We start from the raw sequence: 7,045 nt of genomic DNA, 5'->3' as shown, positions 1-7,045 counted from the left end.
GTCCTGCTGTGGGTAGCATAAGACAGAGAAAATCCAGTTACTGCAATGCAGACTGTGAGGTCTGCAGCAACTGAGTCAAAAGCTTCCTTTTTCCTTCTTTCCAGGAAACATCAAAACTTGCAGAGCTCTCATTCTGCTCCCTACTCTTGTGTAGTTTGGGAGTCCTGTGGAAGAGAACTCTTCTGGTGACCCTTTGCTCAATGGAAATAGCTTCTGTTCTTACTGCACGAGAGCCTGGGCCCTTCAAGAAGATGCCTCCCAGCTTGACAGCGGCCTGCAAGGATGCCCTCACAGGCCAAGGCTGGGCACCTCTTTCGGATAATAGAAGTATCTGCCTAAATATAGGCGTCCTTCAAAACTTATGTGCATTCTGTGATACCAAGTATGTTTCTGAGATGATATTCAATGTATATTGCAGTAATATCTGACGCACAGGGGGGCAGAAAATAATGCAGAAATCACAGTACTAATGAGAGTCTTCCAGTCATTTGGGATTCTTCTCAACAGTTTGTGTGGCAAGATTTCTATATCAAAACTTTTCATTTTTTTGACACACCTTGACTGGAATTAATTTCTTACCTCTCTGTGGTATTGCAAGACAGTTGAAAAATTTCTGCAAAAACACATACAAAAATTTCAAGCAGCTGTTTGAATGTGTGTCTTGTTAAAACAGTTTTAGATGTGCTCGTACTATTCTTTCAATGACAGGAAGCGTTTAATGAATGAGGTTTAGAAAGAATAAGAACATACATGGAATGTATCAGAAGAATGGAAAATTTTAAATGTAGAATCCATTGACCACTTCTCAATGAAAAATGCTGCATGTAAATTATAAACAATATGCTGATATTTTTTACTAAATCATAAAATTATGTTTCATAGAATATCTGAGTAGGAAGGGGCCCACAAGGATCATTGAGTACAACTCCTGGGTCCCCGAAGGAAGGACCACCAAAAAAAAAAATAATCAGACCATATGTCTGAGGGTGTTGTCTCAATACTTCTAGAACTCCAGCAGGCTCGGTCCCGTGGCCTTGGTCCTATGAGCCTGTCCCAGTGCCCAACCACCCTCAGTGAAATAGCTTTTCATAAGCCCCTTCCCAAGTGCAGAATCCAGCACTTTCTGTTGTTAAACTTCATATTGTTGGTGATTGCCCAGCTCTCTAATTTGTCCAGATCTCTCTGCAAGGCCTCACCACCTTCAACAGAGTCAACAGCTCCACCCAATTTGGTATTGTCCACAAACTTGCTCACAAAACCTTCATCCAAATCATTTCTGAAAATGAGGACTGATCCTAAAATGGAGCCCTGGGGAACACCACTAGTGACAGGTTGCCAGACTGATGTAACTCCATTCACAAGAACCCTCTGGGCCCAACCCATCAGCCAATTGTTCACTCATCTTATTATGCTTTTATCTAACTTTATTCTGGTCATTTTGCCCAGAAGGATACTGTGAGAGACTGTATTGAAAGCTTTAGTAAAATCCATAGTGATTACACTGACAAGCTTCCTTGGTCAACTAGCTGGGTGATCTCGTCATAGAAGGAAATGAAGTTTGTTAGACATGACCTTCCCCTAGTGACCCCATGTTGACTCTGACCAATGCCTGCATTATCTTTTAAGTGTTTTTAAACAACTCTCAGAATAATCTTCTCCATAATTTTACCAGGCACTGAAGTGAGACTGACAGGCCATTAATTGCCAGGATCTGTTTGATCATTCTAATTTTGAAAGTCCCATTAGGTGCAGCATTTACAGGAAAGGAATTACAAGGAAACACTTGTAAACACTTCATCATTAAAAGTGTAGGATCTGAATTTTAACTTTTGTAATTGGAGTAATCTTTTGTAATTCGAGCTTTCATGCAGTTCAAAGTACAGAGACTTTCCTCGATGTAATTTAGACCAATCTGGATATTTTGATGTTTTTTATTATTTGTATTATGGTAGTGTATTGATGCTTATGATTCTCTACACAAATATGTTTTAATACCCATGGCATGGGAAAATGCTGTTCTTATAAAGGGCATAGACTTGCTAGGAAAAGTCTTAGCAGACAGAACTTTCAATAAGCTCTTAATTGACTTAGGATAAAAAGTCCATTAACACTGAAAAGCTTATGCATTTCTGGAAATTACACGTGGCAATTTCCCTAAGGTTACACAGAGGGATAAAAGAGTTGTGAAGAGTACCCAAACCTTCTAATAGCCATTACTGTGATGACTTGACTAGAAAACTATTCAAATAGTTCACATAATACGTTATTGGTATGACATTAGCTATCCTTATCTCCATCTTTCTTGTCCACATGACCTACAAAGTCACAAAGATCTTGTGTATAAGCTACTAGAAGACAGTATTCCCAGATAATTATTCAACATAAATTCATCTGGGTTTATGGCAGCTTTGTGCACCTGGAGTGGGAATAGATAAAGCAGTTTCCATATTTCTGACCTATAATCCAACTCTGTACCAAACAATGAGGGGCTCTCTGCAGTTCTTTTAGCCACTGGAAAGAATAAACCAGCAACCCAAAGGTTTTGCATTGTCGTAGTATTGCTTCTTCTATCATAACACACATAACATTTATACAAATGTTATGTTTTTGTACAAAGCAGCAACCATTTGAGGCATCCATGCTAATATACTGAGGGCTGCTTCTCAGAGGGAACTGTCTACAAAATTAGCTCCAGAGTGCTTAAGGCAAAGATGAAACTAAATCTTGGAGGTATCAGCTCCTCCCTGTGTAAAATACATCAGAAAGCTAACAAAATCATTCTTAAAGGATTAAGTAGCATCCATAACTTGTAAAACTCTTTGATTAGAAGTTCTTGATAAAGCCTATTGTAACAGAACATTTCAATAGGTAAGGAGAATATTATGATCTGAAACTAATATACATTTTTATTTGAAGAAGTGATTTAAATACACTATCAGTTTTAATACAAGATAATAGGGTCAAATATTTCAGTGAGTCTCATGTAGAGAAGTGTTTTCATGTAGAGATAATCATCATAAATAGAAGAAATACAGAAGCAGAAACAATAAAAATCACCAAAATAACCTATAAAGAGTAAACACGAAGCACTATCAATACGAATCGATTTTAACCAGTATCTCAGCAAAGGGATGTCTTTACTTATAATGGGAAAGGTGCCATGCAAGAGATTATTGCTCTTTGTCACACTGGCTCACAGTCAGACTTGGGCAGGCTATCATAATGTTCAGCTTACTACAAGGTTTAAGATATTAAAAAAAAAAAAATGAGGAAAGTGAGATTAGCACCATGAAGAACCTTCCTGTTTTAGTTTTATAACGGTAATGCAGCAAGAAGAATCATGAAATCCCCAGAGAATATGCAAGAAGAGGAAAACAGAATGAATTAGGAAAGATGAGATGTAATTACTGCTGCTCTCTGACCAGACTATATTTGTAATCCTGTGAAAGTAAACAGGTTTGTAGGTGACCTTTTGGGAAAGCAGCTAATGGAACACACAAACAGCAGACGGAGAAGTGTAAGGAGTTTAAGAACACCGAGATTCTAAATTAAATCCTTTGCTATTACTTTGGACATGACTAGGAAATTAAAAATATTTTTGAGATAATCCATTTAAATGTTTGTAATTCAAGAACTCTTAAATATGTCAACAACAACGAAAAGAAGCACCCATCAGAGACTACATGAAGATTTTTGGCTGTTTATGAGGGTTCTTAAGACTGCAACAGACCCATCAGTCATTGAATTCAGTTTCCTTCTGCTGTAGTAAATAAAATCACATAGGCAGTTTTATTTAAAAAAAAAATGTAATTTTGAAAATGACAGCAAGCTTGATAGGCTTGAAAGAAGTACACAGGCACTATCTCTCAAGTCCTTTCAAACTGCTGAGCTGTCCTCTGCCTTCTCTGTCCCCAAGATTGCTCTAATCTCTTATTGCTCCTCATGATGGTGGAAAAGGAAAAATCTCATAAATTCAGTTTAAGTATCAGATTACAACTACTGGGTAACAAAATACAAGTACCACTTAGTTAAAATATGCATTATTAGATCTTAAGCAGAAGAACCAAGGGACAGTGTATAAAATCCATGATATGCAGATTGTAGACCTATACAATTCAATGGCATCTTTTAATTTTGTGTTGCACTGAAACTACTAAGAGATGCAAATTTCAACATCAGTGTAAAGTAAAATGTTTGAAAGTTCAAAGCCTGTTGAAAATTCAAAACTGAGTATAACCCTATGTGGATGTTTCACTTGATATTTTTGATTATGCTCATGGTTGTTTTGTACCTCTTATTAGTTGCAAGAATTTTAAAATCCAGAGATGCTGTCATTTTTTAAAAATATACATGACTGAAATGTTATTCTCTAAATTGACTCATTCACTGTGAATTAGGTACAACTAAGGAGTCTGGAGTGCTCAGGATTTCTAATTTTAGAGTGTTAACTGATGACAGTAGGACTAGCCTTTAATGACATTTCTTCCTTTCCTTTCCTCAGCATCTTTCAGTCATTAAGCTGTTATTAATAAAATCAAGCCATTCTGATTAGTAGCAGGCAGCTACTCACACAATACCTGTGCTTCTTCACTTGGGCAGGTCGCTGGCACACTTAGACATGCTCTCAGCAGCCTGCTGGTGCACGGCTGAGACAGCAGCCCCAGCTTTTTGCTCAGAAGCACAGAGTTAAGTTATTCTGTAGCAGATACTAGAAAACAGCCTTAGTAATGCAAAATCACCTCTCAATCATAAAGTTATCTCTCATGAAAGAAAGATGGAAGCCTACACTTTCCTATTCATATATGCAGTGTATATGTGTACTGCCATCTATTACCAAGACAAATGCCTGATCACAGCTAGATGTATGATGGTATCTTTCACAGTCAATATTATACAATGGAAGATTAGTGATCCAGCAACCGTACACTATATCAGCTGGCCCAAATTCATTTTTCCTCCAAAACCTATGTAGCAGTTATAATGCTTTTAGCTTTGGAAGTGTTATAGCATGGCTTCAGGATCCTGAGCACCAACAGGTTTTCCCTATCTATCTTTTCCCCTTGGTGATCTGGACACAATCATTGTGCTGTGTTTAAAAATGTACAAAATATTTAAATTCTTAACAATATAATCAGGATTTATTTTCTGTCATTATCAAAGGTGGAATCCATGTCTAGCAGATATCAATGCTGGATTACTTGAACAGCTGCTTTTTCAGGTCCCTAAAACAAACTAATGTGAGATACTGTGAATAATAATCCAGAAGCAGGGTGCAATTATTTCTTCAGCATAAACAAAAGTATGCAAATCTTGCAGCATATATCTAACATTTCTTGAATACATTTTCACAGAAAGTTTAAGATTCTGATATTTCTTATTTGTCATGTGCTTTAGTGCGTCTTCAGTCCATACTTTTTGATGATACCACAGTTTTCAAATCTATGTTCTTGATCTCACTTATTTGATTGTCTCTTGCTAATTTCAAGATTTTTTTTTAAATTACTTTTATTTGGTTTGTTCTCTCTTTTTTTTTTTTTTTTCCTGTCCTAATGTTTTCTCTGTGTATACCTGTTGCTTTCTGTCTCCATGAGCTCTTGTGGCACATTAGACACATTTGACTAACATTATACACGCTATCTAAACTAAATTGAACGTATTCATATTGACGTCTTTGGAAGCTGATGGAAGCAAATAGTCTTTTTAAGAGGAGTTCATCTCTTCTTAAAACAGGTATTTAGGATGAGTCAAATTCTAAGATTGGCTATTTCTCCAACACTACCTACATGAGTAACTTGGGGGACCATCTCAGATGTCTAGCAAGTACACATCTAAAATTAAATAAGATATATCCAACACTTGAGAGTTTCCTGAACAAATTCTGTGAAGAAGTGCTATTGAAGTTGATGCATCTAAAATCATTCCCAGTGTTCAGAAGTTCCCTTGCTTGCAGCTGCTGCCATCTTTACACAGCTTGCTGTTGTTCTGGGCAGTGTTGCTTCCTCTGTGCCAAAAACTTAGGCTTTCCTTCTTTGTATGCTGTTCCAGTCTCAACATTTTAACAGTCTTTGTTACAGCAGTTCAATTTAAAAGCAGGATGCTGAAGCTGTGTTTCATTCCACATCTAGTGTATTAATTGTCTCTTGCTGAAAAGGCTAAGCTGCTAGTATTTTGTGCATTTACTGGAATAAATGTCTGTGTGGGCGCCTGATTTTCTCTTCTGCAACAGACTCCTTTTTGCCTTGCCAGAACATGCAAGCTGATCTGAGTGAATGTTCTGGTTTTTAATTCTCTATGGTGTAGTGAACTTAAGTCAACCTCTCCTAATGTCACTCCCTGTCTTAGGCTACTGAGGTCCATTAATATCTGATCTCATATGGGGATCTGTAAATTCATCAAAATTGAATATTCAGCTCAAGAACACAAAAATCTTTATTAAATAATTCAAATATTTCTTACCTTTTCCTGCTTTATGAAATGAAAGTAAGATGTTTCAAAAGTTTTTTTTTTCTTACTAGGAATGCAATGATCTGCAGACTTTTGTGGCACAGTCTGGCAACTTGTTCTTCCCTTCTTAACTGAAGGTAGTTAAATGACTGAGAGACAGCAGTTTATTTTTTAAAAATATATTTGTGTTGTTGTTTTTTGTGACTCCTCTCACCTTCATGAAGAGATTTTTTTTTCTTTTCAGATCTTTATTTCAGCTACATTCCCAGTGCTATATTTAATTTTATGTTGCTTCCACACTGTAATTGCTTTTTCCTCTGTGCCAACATTTGAAGATACTTTCTTCTGTTTCCGCTCTCATTTCAAGATGCTTTTTTTTTGTTTCGTTATTATTTCTTTTCCCTTTCCACTTTTGCTCTAATGACAGAGTTGCTGAGTTTTTTGGTGGTGTTTAAGAGGACTCTAATGTACAAACAGTTAAGATACCAACACAGATAGAAAGATTTTAAAACAGAGAGAGATCTGTGGACCATGTTTTCACATATTACATCTTGTGTAAACTAGGAAACTTATTTTAACAGGCCACTCTAACACTTTGGCT

Source organism: Anas platyrhynchos, chromosome 3, assembly GCF_047663525.1.
Source record: "Anas platyrhynchos isolate ZD024472 breed Pekin duck chromosome 3, IASCAAS_PekinDuck_T2T, whole genome shotgun sequence".
Lineage (NCBI taxonomy): Eukaryota > Metazoa > Chordata > Aves > Anseriformes > Anatidae > Anas > Anas platyrhynchos.
The sequence above is the reverse complement of the archived record's forward strand: the minus strand, read 5'-3'. Positions refer to the sequence as shown.